Source organism: Vidua chalybeata, chromosome 1 (assembly GCF_026979565.1).
Source record: "Vidua chalybeata isolate OUT-0048 chromosome 1, bVidCha1 merged haplotype, whole genome shotgun sequence".
Taxonomy (NCBI): Eukaryota; Metazoa; Chordata; class Aves; order Passeriformes; family Viduidae; genus Vidua; species Vidua chalybeata.
In genome coordinates, this window is record NC_071530.1 from 88,682,653 (window position 1) to 88,709,473 (window position 26,821).

General features: G+C 37.5%; 1 protein-coding gene across 9 annotated transcripts in view; it reads left to right on the forward strand.

Annotated features, from left to right (window-relative positions):
* The window catches only part of LOC128783698 (poly(rC)-binding protein 3-like), a 499,860-nt gene that overhangs the window by 194,134 nt on the left and 278,905 nt on the right, over positions 1-26,821 (forward strand). For all 9 annotated transcript variants that reach the window (XM_053934802.1, XM_053934809.1, XM_053934779.1 and 6 more), the window contains exon 3: positions 5,183-5,239. The gene's annotated coding sequence lies outside the window, so the exon portion shown is untranslated. The remainder of the gene's footprint in view (positions 1-5,182; positions 5,240-26,821) is intronic.

Below are 26,821 nucleotides of genomic sequence, written 5' to 3' on the forward strand. Positions count from 1 at the left end.
CTTTAATATTTTGTAGTTCTGAAATGATGAGTTTATGGGGAAGAAAATTAAGATGCAAAAGAACTTTGTTGCTCCTATCCTAAGGAATTTAGTTTTATTACCAGATATAAAATAAGTTTTATTTTAAAAAGTAAAGGTATAAGAATTTTATGAATATAGAAGAAAAACCACAGAATTGAGAACATCCTACCATGAGGAGATCTACAACATATATGTTGATCCAGTCTAACTCAACATTTTAATTGTTGGCAGAAGTTTGTAACATAAAGTTGTATTTAAATATATAAACTGAAATTTAGATGTTTAAATATTTTTATCTGTTTTTTTAAGTATCTAGAAGTCTATCTGATTTTTAAACAGAATTGTTAAAGAGCTGTATAATAAACTAAGACATGTACTTGAAAGGAGAGCCTGCAGACCACCTCTCTGGGTACAGCCCTGTGGGAGCACAGCTTGGCACTACCAAGTATCTGGCCCACACGTGCTCAAGACAGTTTTGCATTTGTTATCATTTCATACATGAGTTTTTAAATGCTTCATTTTAATGCTGTCGCTGACATGCAGTGTGTTTCATTTCCGTTGCTTCTCTCAGTGATCAGTGATCCACCTGACAGATGCAAGGTTCCTGTGAGTTTTGTCATGCCTCTGACTGCACAAATGCTCTGCCATGATGCAGGTGCTGCATCACTGTTTCCAGAATGCAGTACCTGACCTCAGCAGCTTGTGGCTGTCAGCCTTTTAGTAAGTTACTGCATTTTGCATCACTGGCTTTCACTCTGCTGGGTCAGAAATGTGTCTTCGCAATAATTGTACTTTACTTCAATTCACCTACGATACTGGAAAATGTTAATTATTCAAGTATCAGTTATTGTAGATAGATGTTTTGAATGCATGTAAAGCATTGTGCTGTTGATACCTTTAGCAACAGTGCCTTAGCCTTTGGTAACTGTGATGTACAGCTGTGCTTCAGAGCTGTTTTCCCTCCCCCATTTCTGACTTGTTTGCTCATTTATCTAAATGTGTTAACTTGCAGTGTTTCTCAGGATCACATTAGAGAATTACCAAGGTCCAACTTCTTGTAGCATCATTTTTAAAGTTAAGAGATAAAGCATTTCAAAATGCCAGCCATAAAATTCAATGTTTCTTGGTAAGACTAATTTTTTTTGCTTTTCATTAAAAAAAAAAAAAAAAAAGTGTATTTTCTTAGGAGCTTAAGGAGCTTAGAGCAGTCTTCACTGGCTCCATTTAAAATGGTCTCACAACATTATGGCAATGGTTTAACAGAAAGGTTTTTTGCTTTTTCCCCCTCTCCTTTATGCAAATCTACTCAATCTAACTAGATAATCTTGGTAGTTGACTTGGTTTGTGGGTTGCGTTATGGCTTTGGTATCCATGGTTTTTTCAGAGGTCTGTAGATAATGAACCTTAGCTGGAAACAGTCTTGGAAAAGCTTGACCTGCTCGTGTTAATTCTGTGTCTTCTGAGTGCACAAGCAGTGCATAACTCAGGTCCCCAAACTTTCAATTTCTCAGTTACATTAAACTCTTTTTAAAAGAAAATACTGAGTTATGGTAATTAACATTGCCTTTTTTGTTTCTATCTAAAGTCCTCTCAGATAAATTGCCAGTGGTCTCCTGGTGCTCTGGATGAAAGAAGCAATCCTTATCTAGTGCTTTCCAGAATTTCATTGCTAGAAAACAGTGCAATGTGAAAATTTATCTTGGTTAATCACTATCGTATAGTGTGCAGTCTTCTATGATTTGCAAAATATTGAATTTAGACCCCAAATCAAGAGCTCATCTTTCCACGTGTTTTGACTTTGAGGTACTCTTTCCTGATGCACCACAGCTATGAAACAGGAATTGCTGTATCACAGGGTTTTATCACCCTATGGATGGCAGAAAAGAGAAGCAGCATCATGGGGATTCTCTTAAAATTTGTGTGAGCAACATCTTCCCAAGGTGCCTGGCTCCTTGGGAGCCACAGACACGACAGTCTCCACCACAGGGATCCCACATTGTCTTTGTCTTGCATGATTTTGCTGTCTGTGTGTCCTTCCCATGAAGGTGAGCAGCTTATTCTTCAGGACATGTAGTTTTGCTCTGCTTCTCCCATCATGGCTGGCTCATTAGGAAGCTCTGCACAGGAAAAGAATAGTAGCCGAACAAGCCTTTGTCTTTAGAGTCACTGTGATACCTGAGCCATTGTTCTTTCCCGTACTTGAAACAATAAATTAATATCTTGCCTCAGACATTAGGGAGTAATAACTTAGACCTGAGGGTCTTTAAATTGTTACTTGAGGGAGAATTAAACAATACATAACATATATATGGTAAGTGTAAAACAACCTTAAGAGGAAAACAGAATTACACTGCATGCCAAATAGTTTGCTCACTGAGAAAAATACACTTTTTTGAAGCTTTAACTCTTTTAAGAAATTGGATATTGGTTTGTGTCACTTGCATGTTTTTCCAATTGTATTTATATCAGCTTTCATGTAGTACATTTCCTACTCTGACAGGTTAGTCCAAAGATAAAATATTCCCTATTGTAAACAGCCATATTGCAGACAAACAGCACAGAGCACAAATAATAGGATTCACTCACAGATCTTTTCCATCATTAGTATTGCATAACTGTGTTTTGTGCACTGAAAGGTGATGGTCTTTTGAAAGAAGGAAGCAAAGAGAAAATTGAGACATGAACTTCATCTTGATGTAAAAAGGAAATGCTTTCAGTTCTGTATATAAGGAAATAAGTTTGAAATTGAAAGAAGAAAAATGCTGTGTATAAAACCTGGTGAATCTTCAAGCTAATTTTTTTAAATCTAGATAAATATATGTATCAATGATGGAATATGTTGCTAATATATTTCCATTACACCAATTTTAATTCATAATTCTTCCTCTAAACAATGCAAATAGAGAGAAAGACACTATAGATTTTAAACATAAAGAAATTATGGATCTTAAAGCATTAAAAAAAATTCCTTCAGACTTTAGCAAATTTATTACAAAGATGAGATAGGTATGCCAGTGTTTATCCTGCCACTCACCTTTAAAATGTTTTCAGACCTCATAGAAATAGGCTGTGAAAGCCCTTCTCAGTCATGGCTCTTCCCATGGCAGAGCCTGCTCAAATGCCTGGGCCACCCACAGGACTTGTGCACCTTCAGGGAAATGTAGACAGCCTTCTGAGATCAGCAGGGACTAAAGGAGCTGGTTTCATTTCCTATTCCTAATAGTTTCAAAGACAGAGGTTTGGCTGCTTCCAAGGAACTAATGCAAATATTACTTCAAAGATATTCAAGGCACAGGAAATGTAAAGCAAAGTGAAGCATAATTCACAGGGGTGGGGTGGAGAATCAGCTTTGGGTTGTTCGTTTGAAAGTAGTGGATACATTTAATCTGAACTGCAGAGCGTTGTCCAACTGGCTCGTCTCTTTTAATTATTGAAATGCTCCCTAGGAAAACTGTTCTAATAGAAAACAAGTGCTGCAAACCAGCACAAAGGCATGTGTAACGCTTCTCTCGCATGAAGGTGTAAGTGCGTGACAAATCAATTTGCCTGCAGGCAGTAGCAGAAAGTTGATGGTCTGCATCTCTTTCCTCTTCATACCATGCAAAGTATGCTGTGACAGAATTATTCCTGAGGAATTTCCTGATGCATTATAAAGCCAGACTACTCGTTTGAACCTTGCAGCATGTAACACCGTTAGATTTTACTTTCTTGTTTGCACTTAGCTATGTGGAAACATGGGTCACCACAAAACAAAAAAAAAAAAAAAAATGGAAATAATCACCCTTTCTCAACTCTCCCAAGCAGCTACATTTTTAATTTTTTTTCCTTCCTCTTATATCCTAAAATATTAATGGATATCATGCTAGCCCAAGGCAAGAAAAGGGGGCCTGGAGGATATCATTTGCCATTTAGGCACTGCTATTATTCTCTATCAAGTTAATGGAAGTTCTGCCACTCAATTGAGTAGAAATGGGATTGAGCCTTTGCTTACTGGTCTCATTCTGATGCAGTCGAGTTTCCTGCATCTGTACCACCAACAGAAAACAGGAAGGTCAATGTTGATAGATATTGCTTAAAAAAACAGTATCGGGTGTCATAGGTTAAATTATCCTGACTTGTCTATCTTTTCATAGCCTACTCTGAAACAAGATTTCTTGTGCTGCTTAAGTGGAGTCAGTGAAACAATGTAAGTCAGCAATGGTGGATTCACGTTTCGTTCTTCACTTGAGAACTTACAGTTCTGTGCAGCAAAAGATGGAGATTGTGTGTTGCATCATCTCAAGTTTATATTCATGTTATATTACGGTCAAGCTAGTAGAGAGTTGAAACTGTTTTCTTTTCAAGAATATTAGCACTATAAATATATTCTGCATACCTTTATGAGTGTTGGACACCTCTAATTTCTGCTTGCTTTCTAGTGAATGCAGGCTGATAGGGAGTCTTGTTTGTCTTGCCTAATAGCTCAAGAAATTTCAGCAAAATTGCTTAAGATCTTAGGCTAAATATACAAGGACTACATACTTGACAGGTATTATTTTTAGAAAGCTGATTTTATAAAAATGCAATGGATATAATGGTACTCTTGGCAGGAAAGAGCCCCCTCGTCTCCCTGACAGTCCTTATTGTCTCTTTCCATTTCCCTTTTCCACCCCCTTCTTTTGGTTTTTCTCTGAGAAAGAAAATATGTAGAATGGAGCAAAAATGAAAAGTGGAAGTAAAGGAAGAAAAACGTGTCTTGTTTTCTGGTCTTTGAAGATTTATTCAAAGGACATCATAAGAATTTGTGCATACCAATTCTAATTCTAATTAGAATATTAGACATCATTAGAATTGTGCATACCAATTCTAATTTTTCAGTAATCTCTCGGAGGTTTTGTACATCTTTCTGAGATACTTCTTAGAGCCCAATGCTGGACTCTAAGAAGTATCTCAGAAAGTGAGCACTGTATAAAGATCAAAATGAGATAAATCACTGATTGGGAAGTCAGTGATTTATCAGTTCATATTCTAATTGTTAGTGAAAAGAAAGTTTGGGGATCCTAAGTTGTCTGTAGTGCTAAGCTGCTTTTCATCCTTCCCCACAGAAATCCTGTTTTTTAGCCTGTTCTAAAGAGGGCAAGACTTTATCATGACTGAAAATGTGTTGCTTGATATTCAACAGGTCAAGTTTTCTTTGGATTGAGGAGGAACGGTGGCTCATGGACATCTGATGTGATAGGTAAGTTGAATTTTATGTATCTTATAACATTATTACCACATGACAAATATTGATCTTGATTATGCTAGTTTAAGTGCAATTTATTATCTTTCTTATTTTGCATTTTCACCAGTAGCAGTGAAATGAAAATTTGCCTTTCTTTCCATTTCACCCAAATGACACTTCAAAAACAAGGTTTAAATTATTAGAAATGACGATTTTATTTACAAATAATATACCTCAGGAGCTATTTAAGGGAAAAAAAAAACTAACTTCAATAAACCTTATTTCTTGAAATAAGATGTTAAGATATTCTATTGTGAAAAAGGATATTACGGCTTATGAGAAGACAGTTCAGAAAATCTGGTGTGATGTACAACCCATGTGCTCATACATAATAGATAATTGTTTGGATGAAGTAAATTACTTAATGGCACTGTTTTCTCTTTGGCTTTTTAATTGTTGTTCAGTGTTTAAAAAAGGGTTCTAGGCATGTCACTAGAGACTAAAATAGGGGTAGAATCTTATGTTGTACTGTTTGCTGAATTTTATTATTCACAGTAATTAATACTTGATGTATGCATCTACAGATCTGTTTGGTCTTATGAAACAGTGGTGGGACCAAGCAGGAGTTTTGCTTACCCTGAAGTATGTGAGGCTGCTCCAGTGCTAGAGAAATAGTGAAGAAAATGTAAAAGGATTTAAGGTTGCATAAGGCTCTAGAAACACTTTGTCACAGGGACATCCACCATGGAAGCGATTCCTGGAAGGGTTTTGGTAATCAGAAGCAGTTAGGCAAATGGTGTCCTACTCTGTGTCAATCAAATAGATGCATTGTAGAAAAGTGTATTTAATTGTAGAGAGTTGAGCTGAAAAATTTGGAACTGCAACTTAAAGTTGCAATAAAAATTTCTAGGTATAAAAGAACAAAAGGAAATGATAAATTGCTTTGCCATCTCTGAAAACCAGTTTAGGACACTGCCTAATGATGTCATTTTTCAAGTTGCAAGGTAACTTTTCCTGAAGTAATCTAGACAAGATATATATAAATATATTCCTGGTAGGATTTTGAGTCCTATTTACAGTACGTGTTGTTGTTTACATTAACTTTTTTTATGGTTAGGATTCAAAAATGAAGGTAGGGGAAAAAATGTCCACGCATTCTCTACTAGTTTGAACATAATGATACATTTCTGAAATTTCAATATTCATACTTCATAGTTCTCTTTTTATGAAGTTGTGTGGGGGAGAATTTTACTCCTTTCAGACTATTTTACTTTGATCACTTCATTCACGGTATCAAATATGTTTGGGGGTTTTAACTTGCATTTTTCACTCATATTGATATAGACCATCAAAGGCAAACTGGTAGCACCAGACTAACACTGGGATGAGGAAGTGACAGTAAATTAAATGACAGGGAAGGTAAAATATATGCTAATATTTTTAGCACCAGAAGAGTGTGCCACCCAGATCTATATATCATGCATAGATGGAGCAGCTTCTAAAATGTCAGTACATTGTGATTTACAGCAGAGAAATTTGTCCTTTCCTAGATAAAATGAAGTTCAGCTTGTGTGCATGTAATACCTTGCAATTTATTATACAGGCAGGCACTTAATGTAGTCTGGGCACGAATGCCTCAAATGAGAGGTGCACTCATACTGCAGGAGTGCTTGAGAGAAATCAGTGTTACACATGTGTATGTAAATGTGGTTGAGAACACTGGATCAAATGGATATTTTTCCCATTGTTATATTGCCTTTTATCATGAAATGGAGAAATCCATTCTTGCTTGTGAGAAGCAAAAAAAGGAAAAATGGTGCTGCAGAAATATGTGGCTCTCTCCCTCCTTGCAGAAAGGGAAGGATTCATATCAGAGAACTGCATGAGCTCACCTTTTCAGTAGAGGTTTTCTTCCTGGTATTTGTGTATGTGTATGAGTATCTGTTATGTAGCATAAAGATCAATGCATTTCATAGATAAGATCTTTCCTTAAAAGAGGAAAAATCTAAGATCTAAGAGGATAATTTTTTTCCCTCACTGTGACAGGAGCAAGTGTCCAATGTTCTGGAAGGTCTGATCCTGAGGAAATGGATTATAGATTGTACCATAGGTTTAAACCAGAAACAGTGTGACAGAATAAGAGTGTAAAACACATACAATGTTGTCCAGCCATGAACACACTGAAAGTCTTTTCATAGTAACATAATTAATGTCCTAAAATCCACCAGGAAAACAGATGTCAGCCAGTGGATTTGATGTGTATACCGCTCATTATGTGGGTAGAAAGATAGTGAGACTTTTATTGTTGCAAGAGGAACAGCTGAAACTTTGCTGGAAAAGAGAGGCAGGCACACAGGCAGCTGTTTCAGGAAATGACATTCCAGCAAGCTGGAAATATGGAACTGAGAGGGAAATGAAGGGCCCAAAAGTGAGAGTTAAGTGGCAGAGGTTATATTGGGGGAGCTACAGTGAGAAGCTGATAGGGATGGGAAAAAGAACAAATACAGTTAAAAAACACCCTTCATTATCTGTGGTTCAGTACCTTGGGTTTCTCTCATCGCTAAAGCTTAGTTACTTGTTGTGATGGCAACTCCCCATCTTGATTCATTCTGCTTTAATTATCAGTTGCATGGCTTGAACACAGCAAAAGAACAAAGGAGATGAAATCGGCATCATAATGGCCAGGTTCAGACAGGTCCTCTAAGCATGGCAGAAGAGAATAAAATCTGCTGAAGGTATTTGGGAAAAGTTGCTTCTCTGTTAAGGAATAATGCCAGTAACTGGTGTATAGAGAAAATGAAGGAGCACCATCCACATGTAGTTAAAAAGTACAGGAGAGGTAAACTGTGCTGTGAACATGCATGAACATATGTGTAAAGTCAAGTAAACTCACCTTTAAAAATTAGTCATCATATTGCTTTGCTTTTAAATTAATTATTATAATTATTTAGTACAGTGATACCATTAAGTATGGTTCAGCAGTCATACATTGGATATGGTTCCCCCCTAGAGATGAATTTGGAGTTGAAAAAAATTGAAAATAAACTTTCAGTAGAGACAGAGCTGAAAATGAAGCTATTTCTGTTCTGACAGCATTGTTTCTAATAGAGGGTACTGCAATATGCAGAGGCTCAGAAAGATGTCAGTGAAAATAACAACCTGACATTATATGTGCAGTAAATACTGAAGAGTAGAGGGTGGTTTATTACTTTTTTTTTTTTTACATGTGGGTTGTTTGTTTCGGTTTTAGTTCATGCTAATCTGTTTGATAGCTCATTATCTTTCTCCTTTGGTTTCATGGCAGTGTACCAGTTTATGTTAATAGCTGTTTCTTTATCCAGTCTCACAAGGTCATCATTTGAAAATGGTAACTTAGGGCAGAAGTTTACATAAGTTAGTATCTCTTTTCATTTAATATGGCCACACTGAAAAACTGAAGATCGCTTACTTTCAACAAATTGTACTAATAATATTAGGCAGTCTTTTGACACTAAAATGCAAAATTCAAAGTCTATCAGACTGGCTACTTAATCAGAGTTTGCAACAACAATAAAAAAAAGAAAAGCAGACAAGAAAAAAAAAAAAAGAAAAGCAGACAAAAGAAAAAAATCATGACCAGTGCGGATTTGGCCAGTTAAAGAAAAACAAAAGCACTTCTTCATCTCAAAAAACCTCCAGAGCTAGAATTGGCACCAGTATACTCCCTGCTGCAAATATCGAGGTACATGGGTCTTAAAAAGTTGTACTGTTGTAAACGCTGGACTACGTGCTTTAAAAAATGTGTGGGTGGATGGGAAGTGGAAATGGTTGCTGAATTGCTCAGGTGGCTGTGAGCAAGGGTATGATTTATATGATAAATGTTGGCTGGCTCTTGGATATAAGTGAGGAATCCTTACTCCATGAATGAGCCACACAGTGTTGGCTGAGTTGCAATGGCAGGAAACTCACTGTCAGACCTCGGCTAAGGTCAGGAGCCATAGTGTCAGCTCTCACTCCATTTATTGAGCAGAACTGAAAAACTGTAAGACCTCACCAATTGCTCTTGTGCTGTAGTATTGGAAAAGAGAGCAGAAAGAAAGAGAAAAATATATAAAGTGATTCTTGCATGATTGGGTTTGTGCATGAAACTTTTGTGCGTTTTCTCAGCAGTATCTCATCCTGTGAAATAACATACTAAGCTAGATGATCGTCAGCCAGGAGGGATTCCTTGCTATTCTTCCTACTTTGTGGCATTAAACATGGATTTTGGAGCAAGGCCAGGGTTAGATTTTAATAAACACGTGGAATTGCCTGTATTTTCTACAATGAGGGCATCTACAGTACTTTTGTCTCTCATCATGTTGTCTAGGAAGGCATATTTGACTGTGGCTTTTCCCTGCTATACTATTCCACATTTGTTATACTCTTCCACTCCTGCACTCAGATCTACACATGTAGCAATATTTGTACTGTACTGAATTAGCAAGAGATCTTCTATGGAACTTTGGTGTCTCCTCTAGCAGTAATTTTAAAGGGAAAAAAAAACCATCAAATCTTACTACAAATTGATTATTTCATTTCCTACTAAATTCACCACAGAGCAAGAGAAATCTTCCTGAATAGTGGAGATAGTGTATTTCACCTTTTCTCAGTCCCCCCTCTGCTGCCTTGCTACTGTGGTTATTCTGAATATCCTCTGAGTTTGGCTGGTTGCTCATGCCACTGCTCAGTGAACCAGAAGGCTCTCATTCTTGAGACCTTAGTGAGACTTAAATATGTGCTGAAATATGTGCTTAAATATTTGCTGAACAATCACACAAGCATGAGCAAAGACTATAATGTGGCCTTAACTGTTATAATAAAATTTAACTTTGTGTCAAATATTCTGGTTTTGAAAATTGAGTATGTTTTAAAAGCTCTAGCATTCATTTACACATACATGTCCCATGTATATATACATCATGAGGAAATGTCATTTTGCAAGTTGCTACCACCACTTGATCATTATCCTTCTTCTGCTCTTTCTTTAGTTCATGGTAGGAAAAAAATGTCATGTGCTATGACATTTTGGTGTAATTTGAGAAATCAGAGTATACAAAACAATATATGACTTACTTTCTGTAACTGCATTGAAATTTGCTTTCTGTAGCTAGGGAAGAAGAGAGCAACTGTGGGAGCATATGTGTTTGAAAATGTGTAATTTCACAGTGTGGCAGATTTGGCATGTAACAGGAGGGTCTTTTCCCAGAGTGGTTGTTCTTGTGAATAAGGCTTTCCTTGACCTGCTGCTTCTCTTGAATGCCAAGTCACTTTTGCAAACCTCAGAGTAAGGGATGGGGGAACTGGAAGCTCAGGTCCTTCTGAGCTTGTGGCATTTATATTGTGAGACAGTTGAGATCGAGTTCATTTTGCTAAGATGCTCACCCATAATGGATCTGTCACAGAGACTTGACAACATATTTGTATCCATTTTGGACAGCATTTGCTGCTCAGCTCTCTCCCTGTGAAAGTTTTCAGCAGACCACTCAGATTTACTGTTAGCAACCCTTCCTCTCCCCCTCAGAATACAGCTATCCTTTCCACAGGTTGGAATCACCTGATCATCCTTCCCATAGGCTTAATAGTCATCTGTTCCAGCCATGCGTTACCTTTGAATTGGTAGAGAATTTTGAATTTGAGAGCATCTCCCAATTTGATCCAAATTTTCTGTGTTCAGCTGGCATAAAGATGGCCCAGCCAAATAATGAAAAAATTGTATTTTATGTCAGAAACTCTATTGGTTTTTTCCTCTGGAATTCAAAATTTGCTTGAGTTTCTGGTTTATCTGTAATTTTCAAAGAGTTGCTGGTTTATTTCTCATGTAAATATGTGGCAGGGCTGGTGGAAAGGAAAATAATGGTATCTCATAAACTGAAAATCTGACTTTCCTGCCAACTGTGTCTGGGAAACTAAGGTATCTTTCAGGGACTGGAGCTGCTAAGAAATGGAGAAATAAATGACTGCTTTTTTGTATCCAACCACTAATGCTGAAATTATGCAAGTGTATTTAACTCCAAGTTCTGAATCAAAATTGGGTGTCTTATCCTACTGAAGACTTAGTTGAATCTGAAATATAATTTCAGTCTTTGTGGCACAAGAGGATATTTTACCCTCTCCCTTTCTCGTCCCCCAGCAAGAGAATTTTTTCCAGTTCAAATCACTGAATAAACCTGCAGGAAGGAAGACATCCATTTCTAAATATAGTAAGCTGAGCTATAGGCATTACCAAGGCCTGGGGAGACAAGTGAAAATGAAACCACTGACTCTTCTCTACTAATTCATCCCCTGGGTCTCTACTTTCCAGATTTCTTTTTCTTTCTTCCTTCCTCTCCTTCTTCTCTGCTTTTCCCCTTCAGTGCTGCTTTTTCCTTAACAATAGTTATATAATGCCGTCTTTCCTTTATAATGCATCCTATATAGTTTAACTTATATATGTATTAGATCTGTTCAAATCCATATCCTTTCAGTTCAGAGACCTTTTCAAAGCTTGAGTTCAAACAAGCAGTGGTTTTCCCACTCCCACTCCAGAGAGGGCCAGCTCTCACAGCATTGCCCGGGTTCCAGGTCAGTGCATAGAGTTTAGGTTTAATAGCATGTCCTAGTATTTTCCTTCTTCAACCTACACAGCCCTATCTCTAATAAGACAGCATCTAAACTGCTCTTTCTGTGTTTCCTGAGGCAGATAGAAATAATAATACTGGTCAAAGGGTAATGCTTGAAGGCACATTTCTTTTAAAAACAGACACAAGTTCAGTGAATTCTGCCACCAAAGTGTGGCGGTTGTAACTATCAAGAAAGAGTGAAGCTCACTTCATTCTCAACAAGGTCCATTTAGCAAAGCTGATCTTTTTCACTGGTGGAACTTACTGCAATAAATAGATAAATTCTGTATCTGGTGCTTTTTTGTGGCATGTCTTTTTTTTTTTTTCTTTTCAGCATTCTCTCCTAAAGCTGTCTATGGCTTTCTGATACTTGCTGTTGGTCTTCCATTACCTTCCCCTGAAAATGCATGTGGGAGACAGCCAGAGCACTTGACAAATCCACTGCTCTTCAGAGACCTTTCCAATACTTCCAGTGTGCACGTTAATTGTAAAAGCCAAAATGAAATACCTTGGGCTGCACTGACCTCATAATCTGTTTTTTAAATAGCATCTCCATTTCATAAATCCTCTTAGAAATAAATTAAAAATGCCTGTAGAAGAGATATAGCCTGAATGTAATAATTAAGCAGGTGCTAAGAAGCAGCCTATTATTCATATATCTGGGTTTTGTATGATAAAAATATTTCTAGAAAGTTATTACTGCTTAAAGAGAGACTTGATCGATCACCATCTCCAGCTGCCCAAGCACAGAATTGAGTAATTGGAGAAAAATCTTCTGAAAGGGACCAACCATCATCAGAGCAGAAGTTTCCTTCTAATCAAATCAGTTTTAGGAGTGGCTTCTTCCTCGCTAGGCAGTACCACTTATATATTCGTCCAAATGAACCCTGAATGAACCTTGAAGGGGTAAAAACCTTCTTTGAGTGAAAGATGTAGGTGAAATCAGCATTGCTTCTATATCAGTGCCACTTAAAATCCATTTTTAGTTATGCCGAGAGGATAAGAGGTATTTAACCACAAGCCTGGGGTTAAGCAGTGGTCTATCAGAAGCTGTCATTCACAGATCATTCAAACTGAAGATCTGAGTCCAACCTTGCAAATGAGCAAGCATGCAAAAATTATGATACCAATTTTAAAATGGAAAATAGAGGCAAAACTAGGACATTTATGTGTGGCAGTGTGGCAGTAAATTCAGATATTTAGCAAGCAACTTTGGTAGTAAGTTTATTATTTTCTACATAGGGAAAGTAGCCAACCGGGATTTTTATTTTGTTTGGGTTTTTATTTTTTTCTCTTCCTAAACTGCTTCTCATGAAATTATGATCACTTGCAATTTGGGAGCAGAAATACCACATAGGGAATAAAAAGCCTCAGCTGCTTTTTCAAAATGAAATAGCTGTGTCTGCTGGCTCTGTGTGTGCTGTGCTGGAGAGAGAAGAGGCTGGAGCCTGGGTAACATGGGGTTTCCCAAAAAGTCGGTGGCTGGAGAGATTTCAAATTCTTAATTGTCTTCAGAATAAGACCTTTATCCATGGGATTGACAAATATTACTTTAAACACATGTGTGAAATCATGACAGCGTCACCGGAGAAGGGCCTTTCTGACGGCTGTGGTTGCGCTATCACCCGTCAGCCATGTGTCCCAGCTGCTGGATTAGAAGCAATTTGGGCCAGATAAAACGTGAGCCATTGTGTTTTGTACTGTGGCTGGCACAATGAGGCCCCACTGCTACCTGGCTCTGCTGGGCACTGTCAGTCTGGGAGCATTATAACAGCTAGGAAATTTGTAAAATGCACAGACAAGATGTTCAGATAAAAAGGGTACTGGAGCAGTGTGAAATTGAAAAAGCTTTTGAGAGATTTCTCACTTAAACATTTGGTACTCTTCTGTGTTGTTTGCTATTCTTCTGTGATGTTTCATCCTCCCAAAAATGTACTTTCTTATAAAAATAAAAAGTATGCATTTCTTTCTTTCTGTAGAGAATAAACATGAATGCAAAGTCACAGTCAGGCCTCATTCAAGGTGGATATTTTTCCCCCTTCCAATTTTCACATTGTTGAAGACATCATTTTTGTTCAGTATTATGCAATGTGTTAAAATCAACAAAAAAGAACGACCTTAGGGCATTTTTGATTTACGAATTATATCCTTTGAGATTTTTTTTTTTTGGTATCTAGTTATAGGATTCTCCATTTTAGGAGTGGAGTTTCAAACACTATAGAAGCCTTTTTTTTGTTTGATTTTGTATGAAAGTAAGAGGTGGAAATTTCAAGATGGTGTTTAAATTACTCCAATGCCTCTTTTAAATCTTGAAATATTTGTCATCAGTATGTTAATGACCTTCTTCCTTTTGAAAATGTTGCCTTTACTTATAAAACAAGAACTCAATATTTTTTTTATTGTTCAGATTAGCTTTTGCAAAAATATATATTAAAATTTAAAGCACAAGAGCAGTATAACTGTTTCCTTGTTATCAGGGGTTTACATTTTATCAGTCTCTTGAACTTGCAATGTAGTAGTTTTCTCCATTAATATCATAGTGTAAATCTGTGAATCAGCAATTAAAAATAGTTTCAGTATTTTCCATGTAAAATGTCTACATGTTGATGACTGTACTCCCCATACATACCTCTCCAGTTGCCTGAGAATTTGAATAAGAGCTAAGTCCTTTAACTCCCCCATAGTGTCACCCATTGACTCAGGTGGGACCACAGTAGCAGTCTTGAAAAACCTTTCTTCAGTGACTGGCAAGGCAGCAGTGTAGGGATTTGAGGGAGGCTGAGGGCACCGATAAATTTGACTTGGAGGAGAAAAAAGTTTGGAGTAAAGTTTGATAAAATTGAGTGGTTGACAGCAGTTATTTGATGTCCCTAATTAAGTCTCTGACATCTTTGGGCGAGGATGATGCTGGAAGCATAAGTCAAGCTTAATTGCCTGTAGCACTTCCTTCCTTCCTTCCTTCCTTCCTTCCTTCCTTCCGTCCTTCCGTCCTTCCGTCCTTCCGTCCTTCCTTACGTCCTTCCTTACGTCCTTCCTTCCTTACGTCCTTCCTTCCTTCCTTCCTTCCTTCCTTCCTTCCTTCCTTCCTTCCTTCCTTCCGTCCTTCCTTACGTCCTTCCTTACGTCCTTCCTTACGTCCTTCCTTACGTCCTTCCTTACGTCCTTCCTTCCATCCTTCCGTCCGCAGTATGAATATCCATGTCTTTTGTTTTGACTTGGGTACCTGCAGGGGATCACTTCCCTGCAGGAGAAACAACAGTTGCCTATCTGAAGAAGAGAAGGGTTGTATTGTATCTTAACTGTAGTTAAATGTATGCTTGTCTTTACCAGGAGCATTTCTCTTAGCTGGAGTTGTCTCCTACAGGTCCTGCAAAGGCTGGAGATACTTCAGTGTGTGGCATGTTGGGTTTTTTTTTTTTTTTTTTTTGGTTTTTTTTGTTTGTTTGTTTTTGTTTGTTTGTTTTTGTTTGTTTTTTTTTAATATCTGTAGAGCTGTTCTAAGAAAAAAAAAGGCAGTATTTAAGTATATCAATTATTTCAATACATGTGAACATTTTTAAAGCCTGCCTTTCACAGTGTTGTTTTGTATATTCCAAAATTGTTAACAGAACTGAATGTGAGCATTTTTGTTTGAAGTGATGGAGAGGTTGAATATCCTCCTTTCTTTGCCTTCCAAAAGACTACACTGCTTTTAATTAACTGTAGTCTTTTTGCTAAGTAGAATGAAATTTCCCAGCTGTGTAGGAGATGTGGACCAGCAGAAGGTGTTGGAAGCTGGGAGCACTGAGACTGTTTCCAACAAAAGCATTCATGAGCCAATCTCATGTTGTGAGTAAAATAGCAGTGAAGTGCTTAGCTCTGTTTGCAGATCTGGACTGCAACCACATCTTTCTCTGGCCAAAATGTGTTTCTGGCTTTTAGACTTAACTGTAATAAAACATTCTTATTGAGAATTTTCATATTTCCCAGTGCAATTACACACTGTGATCTGAGCAGCAGTGCCATTCCTGTATTTACCAGGAATACCAGCTAGTGTTTTAGCTTGATCCTTCCCTAGTGCTTGCTTGGTGGTTAATTTGGATCTTTCTCTAGAATTATTTGTGGAAGATCAAATGGCAAAATCAGTGAGGCCCCTTCTGCAAGCTGATTGTTTTTAACTGTGTGCATCAATTATGTTTTCTGCTCTGTTGCCTAGCCATGCTAGAGCTGCACTCAGACTGAGACCACACAGTCTCCTCATGCTCACAGCTGATTTTACTGTGTGTTGTAACTCATGCATAAGTGGACTGCATGTTTACCTTCTCAGTTGCTTTTTGCCATCTAGGACTTCATTTGGAAACATAAACTGCAAAAATGTGTGGAGAGTGATATAGCTTCTAAATTTAATTTCTGAATTATGATTAGATTTTGTCTCCTTTTTTTGTTGAGCGTAGTTGGTTCACCTCCTCAAAATAGTCACATGCAATTATTTAGCACTTCTGCACAGAAGGAGATGTCTCTTTAGTACTAAAATCAACAACCACATTCTCTCAGGTGTGCAATCCCATCTTGGCAGAAACAAGATAAATGCTACATTTCAGAGTATCTTGTAGGAAGTGAGCAGAATAGACCCAAGTCTTTAATATTCTTCTTAGCACATAAAGAACATGGATTGAATGCTCAGGGGTTTATTTAATATGTATGTATATATGATCCTACGGTAAAAGAAAGGTACACTGCTGATTTAATAGCTCCATGAGCATTAGAAATGTTATTTTAATTTACCTTCTGCATATCTACTTATGGAGGATTAAGTACTCTTTGACTTTAAGCAAATCACTGGAAAATGTTTTTCTCAGGTTTTCCTGTTTTTCTTAGTTATAAAAGCACTGTAATCCTAAAAAATGTGTGGTTTTCTTACTCTACAGTTTGAGTGGCAGAAATCAGGTGCTGGCTTGGCAAAGGCAAAAGAAAATCATTCTCATATATATGTGTTATCAGAATGTTTAGTACTCTAGTTCTTTTTTTTTTTTTAGTTCTCTAGTTCAAGCCTTAATTCTTTTTTTGCTACATTCCTTAAAGTATTAAAATGAGTACTTTAAATGTGGATTGCACAGAACTGGCTAAATGATTGGACCAAATGATTAAGGGCAGTGAGAGCTAACTCTTGTGGCAAAAAGGTCTAGGAAAACTTGATGTTATAGAGTGATCTTTCAGAAAAATAGCAGATGAAATTTCAGATTCAAATAATAAAAAAGTTCATATTTGGAACCAACCTAGACTACACATATTGCATGGTACTGAAAATTAGTTACTAGCATTTAGATAGTAGGTCTTGGAGCATTGCTGTATATTGCTCCTTGAAAATTTCTCTTCAAAATTGAGCACCAGTAAGAAAGAATAATGAACGGAAAATGTCTTATGGTGCTGCATATCCACTTGCAAAATCCATGGTGTGTTCACATACTGAAGTTTGCATGCTGGTCTGGATTTCTTTCTCAAAAGAAAAAGATGGAAATTACAAAGGGAAAAAAGACCAGCAATTAAGAGTACAACACAACTCCTATTTATGAGGAGATGAAGTTCACTGACAGATTTCACATTACAAGAAACACATCTGAACAATATCCCAGAGTTTTATATAACCTTAAACAGTGTGGAAAAGAATGCAGACTGTTTATTCTGTTTCTTATGGTGCAAGGAATCAGGGTATCAAACACAATTTTTCAACCTGAAAGATTTCAAAGAATTTTAAAGCTGTTGGACATTCTTTCACACAAGCAGCCTGTGAAATCACGTAATGAATTCTTGGCAAAATCCTCCTGAAGCACTATCAGAGCAAAGGTATAGACACAGACTTTGACTTGGGAAGTCCCTTGGCTGTTGAGGAAATATTGCTGCCATTCCCTCGCTTATTTACTCTTTCCTTAGGCATCAGTTGCTTATAGTGGTAGTCAGAGGCAGAGTCATGAAAAATAGACATTGCATCTGACTGACGTTTTTCTACCAGTGTCATGGCCCATGCGTGTAGAAGTCTTTTAAAATAAAAATGTATTTTAAGGGCTGTTTGCAATGCTTATGTGCTTGATTTAGTAGATGAAGGGAACTGGTTTTGTTTAAAATATAATATCTGTATATGTCTCATGAAAAATTATTAAAATCAGAAGTACACTGAAAGTGTATGTCCAGACAGAAGTTGTATGTTATTGGCTAGGGAATATCTGTCATTAGTCTGCCAGTCTAGATGCTGATTTTCTTTATTATCAACTTCACTATCCTAGTTTTACCTTTTGAGCACATACGGACCAGCAGTTCTGATGAAAAGGGTCAAATTGCATCGGATACAGTTGGAGCTCATTTGCATTCAGGTTGCACAAGACTGCGATTGCTATCCTTTCTGAGAGAAACAATAACGTTTTACAAGACTGGTTTTTAATTGCATCCCTTACTTGGGTGCAGAACAATCTCTGGAGGATGTCTCTTCCCTCCTTAAAATGAAAAAAAAAAAAAAAAGCAGTGCAAAATTATCATGTTCAAGATAGAAGCAGTGTTATGTTTGGAACTTGCTTGCTGGCTTATCTTCCTTGTTTATTTTTAACTGAAGAAATACTGTGTCTGAGACAACCGTGTAAGAAAACAGTAGGTTTTAAAGAGATCTTTCAGTATTAGAGAATAGGATTTTTTTTTAATTCTAGTTCTACAAAGCAAATAATCATGATTATGGTTTCATAGCTTAAAGTGAGGTAACTGAAGTTGCATTCTGATTTGGGAGCTCTTGGATAGAGAAATTGCATGTATCATATAATTATATTTAATTTCATTAGCAGTATAACTACAGTACACTTGGTATTAATAAAAAACAGAATGCGTGTGACAGGGCTTGAAAGCAAAAGTACTTCTAATTCACTGGGATTGTGTTTCATTATATACCTTGCATGGAAATCCATTAGCTACTACTAAAGCCTAAATGAAAAAAGTGTGTTTATTGTCAATGAGTTTGAACTTACAATGCTTCCGCTGTGGAATTTTTAAAGGTTTTTAATCTCAAAATGGTTGGAAAAATTGAATTTGGGCACCTTCTGTCTTCAACTGTTTTTTGCCAGTAAGCGACAATGTTCTATTAGATGAGAAGTAGCAAAGGAGCTCTCTGTGTGGGGTGCAGAGACAGCAAATCACATATGGCATCACTGATTCTTTGTTTTGAAATAATTCACTACTAACCAGGGATGTTTCCAGTGCATGACCTGACCTGAAATGGGAGCAATAAATACATTAAAATTTTGTGTGGTGTGGGTCCCCTACACCAGAGTGTAGGTGTGGATTGACAGCTCCTAGTGAAAGATGATGCTGCAGCAGAGAGGCAGCAGATCGTGGAGCTCTGCTGTGGGTGCTGATGTCTAGTGAATTTGCTGAAGACCTGCCCCACCTACTCTTGAGGACTGGGCTTTGGTTCCTTGCATTCCTGTCAGGTACATATGCTATTCAGAAGTTAACTTTGTTCCTTTTACTCATCATTTTCAAGATGCAAGATGGTGGGCTGGTTATATCTTTTATGTCATGCAATCAGATTTGGTCTACTTGGAGTTATGTTCTGCATAGTGCCGCAGAAGGAAAAATTTTTCTCCAACTATCCACATATGACTTGCTGTCCTGTGGGTGTTTACTTACTTGGGAAGTTGTTGGATGGTATTTGAGTTGAATGTTGGAGGTGGCTCCAGCAGTTTTGTTCCATTGCACTGGTAAAAACCCTAAATATTTTTTGGATTTGAGAGGAAAAGGAAAGAAACACAGAATTTATGGTAGTGATTATTCTTCTCCGAGAATTCAGCTTATGGCTGGAAGATTATTTAGTGGCTTATGCCAAGTGGAATAGCTGCAGTGGAAGACAGAAAAACAAGTAGAATATTGATCAAACCAAAGCAGCCTGGAAGGTACTGTTTCATAAAAAAATCTTGTCTGAGAAAATATGTTTGGATATTTCCCCTTGGAAGGTGTCAAGGGACAGAGAGAAAGGTTGTTTGTTAATGTTTTTTCTTTCCTTTGGAAAAAAAAAATGATAGGAAGCTGATATGTATTTTGAAGGAAAAACTCCCAGACAAGTTTGGTAACTGATGTGTGAGGACAGTAGTTCAAAATTGGGCCTCTCTCTGTCCACACATTTGAGGCTTTCAATTTGGATCATATATTAGTTTGTGTTAAAAGGACCTTTAAAGGTCATCTAGTCCCACCCATGTGCAATGACCAAGGTCAAATAAATCAGAAGGTGCTCAGAGCACCTTCCAGTCTGATCTTGACAGTTTCCAGGGAAATCATCTCTCTCTGGGCCACCTCACTGTTCCAGTGTCTCACTACCCTCCTTGTAAAAACCTTCTTCATTATAACTAATTAAATGGATCTAATTTGGTAAATTTAAGTCTGAAAGCTAAAGGCAGAAGTTCTGAAGGATACCGTAAGAATTTTCTTTATAAAACTTTAGTACCAAAAATGTAAATGCTTGCAATATTTTGAAAAATACCAACTTGTAACTCTTACAGGAAACAAATGCCTCCTATGCAGTTTTGCCAATGCTCATGTACTTTTTTGGCTGTCATTTTTCAGGTACAGTCATATTTGTATGCCTGATAATGCTACAGCTGATGTGGTGATGTGAATCACTCATTCTATAAATTTATGCAACATACGAAAAACACAGATACCTGATCCTGAGTATATTATTCAGTCCAAGATGGGTCCCCTTAGTTGTATTTATAAGGACTCCTATAAGGTTATAAGCCTCCTTGCAGGTCACAAACTCCCTGTTTCTGTCTGTGAAATAGCTGTTCTCACGGCCTTACTCTGGGCAGCTTCTGAAGGAGACGCCTCAAAGAAGGTTGCAGCATCTCTACCACCCTGCCACACTGCAACAGTGTGGTATGAAGAGATGAAAGCACAGCACTGTCTGGCTGCTAGGTTATACTACAATGCACTTTATTGATGTTAAACAAGAGATGAATGTGCAGCTAATATTTTCCCAGTTCTGCCCTTTCTTGTGTTATATGGATGAGGTCAGCTCTCCCTGCTGAGGTAAGCTCTTTGAAAAGTCAGAATGGTGTTGCCCAAGTAAGGAAGAAAGAAGAACATCAGAACTCTATTCCTGTTCTGCAGAATACTAACAGAGAAAACATAATATGCCATTACAGGAAGACCTTGTGGCTGAAGCTCAGAAAATCAAAGTAGGTTGAAAATTACACAGATGCAACCTGACAGTCTTACTTTTTAAAAGCAGGGCTGTTCAAGAGTCTGTTGAGTGTACCAAACTTAGAAGGGAAGAAGCAACAAAAACAAAAAAAAATAGGCAGTTTTTATGATTCTAATAAAGGCTACATTTGAGATTTCACCTATTGTTTTAAGGAAAGAATAAATAAGTATACGGAAATTTAATTTATTTCATAGTACTGGTTCTCAACCTATCAGGTTTTGTGTCTGAATTTTATAATCCATTAGAGACCTAAGTGCTGTAAGAGACCATTAAAATATTAAAAGTATTTAACGGTCACTGGATAGTGTGATCTGTATTTACTGCAAATATTCAGTTGCAATTAAAATCAAAGGCATTTTTTAGAAACAGAAGGCAAAAATACAAGTTCTGAAAGCTATCACTATTTTTTCTCTCTGTTAAAGTCTTATCTATAAGGATATACCATATGACATATATCCTCTGATATGTGAAAGTGGAGATGGAATGCTTTTTAGATCTAACTCCAGTTTGTCACTTGTGGTATGTAGCATCCAGAAAAGAATTTCTGCAAGCTTCGAAATTTTAGTAGTAATCTTCTATAATTTGGGTTCCTTCTGATTGCTCTGATTGGAATATCTGTACATTTTCAGGAAGGATTTAATATGATGGAAGCAACACTCCCACCAAACTTAATTAATCAGTCCTTTAGGTAACTAATTACACATGCTGAATTTTCAGTCAGGTGTATTGTTTCACTCTAGGTCTTCATGCCTGTCTTACCCAGCTGATATCTGTAAACTGAAAGAGGATGTTGCTACAGTGCATGGTTCCTAATAAAATTCTAATTAAATAATCACCTCAATTATAGATTAGAAACTCAGGTTCAACAATTATCCAAAGAGCTTCATTGAAAAACCACAGTCATGTAACTACTCCTTTCTCTTTCTCTCTGAATGTATAGCTCTCTCACACAGACATAATTTAGATTTAGTTTAAATGGTGCCCTAAGTTGTTTCCATTATCTCAGCCTGGAGCAACCTGTGTCTATTCCTGGAATATGATTTCATTATTCTCAGACTGTGTTACCTTCAGTGTACACTATCTTTTCTACGCTGAACATTTTCCAGGAAAAGCTTTTTCGATTCCTGTTAGTGCTTAGACATTTGAGTCAGCTAAATGTGGAAGGAGGAGGACTGTGTCTGATGTATTCAGTCCAGTTACGGTAATTGTCTTTGAAGAACATTCTTATTTATTCACAGATTATACCAAGTTTTTGGGATGTCCAATCTAATATTTATAATACAGAATTATACTGTATTTTGTAGATTAAGATGGGTACATGTATTGGGTGGAAGAACAGCTGAAAGCTTTTCATACTCCTGAAGTCACTGTCACTACAAGAATACTGATTTACTGGGATGACATTTCTGGTGAAAAGGTTCAGGTTTTCAGAGACTTGATCGAAAACACACGGAAATTCCTTTCTCACAAAGGTATTTCATTTTTCTTGTCAAATACCCTTGTGTCTTATATGATTTACCCTTTTGTGATTCAAGCTCATTTTGACTTGCTGCTGTTATCTGGAAAGTCAGATTTCTATAAAGTAATGGGAATTCTTTCTCCATGCTTATCCGAAAATGCATCTGTTTGAAGGCTGCAACTATTCAGGAACTCTGGACAAAAGCCTTTGGAGTAAGAGACTAATTTGTGTGGCAGAAGAAGTAAGAGTAAACAACATATTAGGATTACAGATAATTCACATAATAACCAATGTGAATTTATTATTCACATAATGAATCAGGGAGTGCTTTACTTCTAGTAAAACTTCTGAATTGTGGTTTTCCTTTGTATTTTGTGTCATAGTGTTTTGAGAATTTGTAGGTACAGCTGAAGTACTAGATATATGCCACGGACAATGTGCTTAATGGAAAAGGTGTATACTGGCTTCTGGGTGCTTTCAGAAGAAAATTTTTCCTTGGATTTCAGTGGAGGTACAATGCTAGTGCCTTTAGACTGAAAAAATCAACTTATTGATCCACAGTGCAAGCATAAATTCCTGTAGTTTGGGTTGGAAGGGACCTTTAAAGGTCATGTAGTCCAACGCTGCTGCTATGGACATGAACATATTTAACTAGATCAGGTTGCTCAGAGTCCCATCCAACATGTCCTTGAAAATTTCCAGGGATGGGGCATCCACGACCTTTCTAGGTGACTTATTCTGGTGTCTCACTACACTTCTAATAAAGAATTTCTTCATAATATCTAATCTAAACCTACCGTCCTTCAGGATCATTCCCCCTTGTCCTATCACTTCATGCCTTTGAAAAACCCATGCCCACATCACTTGTAGGCTCCTATTAGGTACCAGAAGGTGCTATAGGGACTCTCCAGGGCTGGCTCTTCTCCAGGGTGAACAAACTCCCAGCCTTTCCTCATAGAAGAGGTACTCCATCCCCTCAGCCTTCTTTGTGGCCCTGCTCTGGACTCGCAGCAACAGGCCCATGTCAGATTTTGCAGATTAGCCGAGCTGGGTAGAGCATGGTGCTAACAACACCAAGGTCATGGGCTTGATCCCCATACGGGCCATTCACATAAGAGCTGGACCAGTGATCCTTGCGGGTCCCTTACAACTCAGAATATTCTGTGATTCTATGTCCCTCCTATGTTCAGGACCCCAGAGCTGGAGGAAATTCTCCAGGTGGAATATCACAAGTATGGAGTGGAGAGTCTCCAAGGGATTGCTAAAGCTTTGGTCCTACTGATCAAAGGTGAAGTGCTGAGGCTGGAGCAGCTTCTGAGGCTGACACCCAGCTCAGGAGAATGCAAATTAAGAAAAGGCTGGAGGGCTAATTTGATGTTCTGTCTGCAGCTGGTGCCTCAAGTCTCTGTTGGCGCAGGCAGTAGGAACAGGAGTGAGAAAGGAGGGGGTTAGCACTGTCTGTCAAGGGGATAGTACAGTTAATTGGAAATTAATTTACAGGCAGTGCTAGCAGTCTATCAGTGTTGCCATCTGCATAAGTGACAGGCCAGATCATTCAAGGTAGAGAGAATTACTTATCCTGGGGCCAGGAGGTAGAGTGCAAATATGACACTAGTCCTCTCTCTTTCCTAACAGGACAATCCTACAGAAGCTATAGAGTTTTTCTAAGTATCCCTGGAATTTCAGATCTGATCTCATCCATACCTGGTTGTTCCTGCTTTCTCTTCCACTTCAGAGAAGGCTGGGCAAAGAAGCATGTGGCATCAGGAGGGGTCAAGAGGCAGGGGCTTGGCCTGGCAATGTAGAGTTGCTGCTGCTGGGTTTTTTCAAACACAAATTGCCCAGGGTAGGGCACTTTGCCTATGGAGCCAGAAAGATTTAAGAGCTGGTGGAGTTCCCAGTGCTAACACAGAAACTAGTGTTTTATTGTGTGACCGTGTGATTTCCAAAACTTTAAGCTTAAGATTGAAACCCCTTAAGGTACCCAGCATGATGTGCTGTTTGCAAAGATTGATTAGCTTTTCAAAGTTTCCACACTTTCCCCTCCATGACTCCTTAAGGCTTTTGAAAGAGCAAAATGAGTGCAACTCAATACTGGACAGGCAAACTTATCTACCTTACCACCAAAGAAATAGAAGTGATGGCTGTGCCTGAAATAACTGAATCTGGAATTTGGTCATCTTTGAAACTTATGTTTGTAGATGCCCTTTATGTTCATCTTCCATGAGAATGTGGATAGTCTTATAGCTGGCATTTACTCTATTAATTACTCTATTAATATTCATCTCCCTACATGTATGGCTCTGTGGGGTTAAGCAGTTAGAAATTGCCCATTTATAGGAAGGCAGGAACAGCCCCAGTACCTTCTCACATGTGGTATTTACTTCACTGGTTGGTTTGAACCACGATGCAACACCAGAGACCCCGCTTCAGTAGGCTGCTCAGGTCCTCATGACCTGCTGGCCATGAAGGTAATATCAAATTAATACTAAGCATGCATACATGTACTTTGCTAAATTAGACTAATTGATTAAAAGCTGTGTGGGGTGATCAGATGTATTTAAGTCGAATTCCTTCTACTTCACTGTCAAACTACAGGGGTTCTTGTTGTTCACTGAAAATTATTACTCCTTTTTTTTACCAAGGCTTCTGCTTATTACACAGATTTTTTGTAATTTTTTATTACTGTTATTATTTATTCAGCTTACTAGGAAGTAGAAAGGGTTATTTGCGATTTTGACAGAGAAGAGAAACAATTACTCTAAATGCAGGGAAATATTCTCTTTGCCTGATACGTTTGAAATGTAATTTTGTCTGGCAATTAGAGCCTATGAGAGACTTACTGGCTGGGTATATCAGGTAATAGCCATGATCAAACAGAGTCCACTTTAATTAATCTGATTATTGTACATTTTGTGGTACTCTAAAATGGTTTAGATTCCCTGACATTTATTAAGAATAAACTTCTCTTTTACCTAGGGATGATTGCATGATGCAGAATTATTAAAGGTTAGTCATAAGAAACTAATCATTTAGAGGCAACATGAAGTGAGGAAATGAGCACTGAAGCAGCAGCTAAGTTCTTATGTTAATTTGATACATGGTCTTGGAAAAAATCACTTACTGCTCATCACAGTCTCTTGATTTTCCTGCAGCTAAAGAAGGACTATTAATATTCATCTCCCTACTTTACCAGTTTGAGGAGAATTAGCTAATGCACGTGTTTATAGATAAAATGTTAGTGCTTCAAAAATGTAAATTTTGTTTTAACAAATGTTTATATATGTGTAGATATATGTGTGTGTGTGTGCATCCAAATAATGAATAATGAAACTAGAGACCTGATTATGCTATTTCTATCTGTAGTTGCCAATCCATCAAATAGGAAGGAACATTATTTATTACCTACTTAAATGGCTTCTATCAATAACAGGAGAACTAAAGAGAACTTCAAGGAGAATAATTTTTTTCTTCAGGCCTTAGGTATACATGTAATTCATAATTTCACTTGCTCTTAACCTCTCACTGATTTATTTAGAGTGACAAAAAATTAATGTCTATTGAAATGTTGATGTTTTGATTGTATTTTTTAAGTTGTTTGCTTAAGGTGCTATAGTCCAGAAGGTGTCCAGGAACAGAATTTGTTTCTTCCAGAGTCCTCATTTATTCCATGTAATTGCAAGGCTCCGTGAGTGTTAAATAACTTCAGTTCACCTGTAATGTAGGCTTATTTAAATTGAAGGCTCAGGCTCTGAGATAAACTTTTTTTGTGTAAAAACTCATGTGTTTTCATTCCAGTGAAGTACTATAATCTTTTGACCACAGGAATTCTTTCCTCCAGTATGTGAAATGTTCTTTGAAGAAAACACTGAGCCTTGAAACAAGACAAGGCCACAGCTGTGTTGTGTGTTCCCTATTAAGTAGTTGTACATTTGTGGTAGCAAATATTAAAAATCATGGAGTCATAGAATTATTTAAGATAGAAGGGACCTCTAAATGCCATCTGGTCCAAGCCACTGTCCCCCTCAGCACCTGCACTAAACAAGGCTAACTTCAAAATTGGAACTAATTTCAGATTTACATCATGTTACTCGGGCCATCTACAAAATGTCTCTTATTTCTATCTTCCTCAAAGTTTATTGTGGTGGATTTCTTATCTAACATCATCCGGATGATGACCAAGTCATCATCCATTAATCCCAGTAATAGTGTAATCCAATTGAGTCAGTCCTTGATCATCTTGTCTAGATTTTCCTGGACACCAAGCTTTCTCGATATGTTTTGGAGGTAAATTTTGGGCA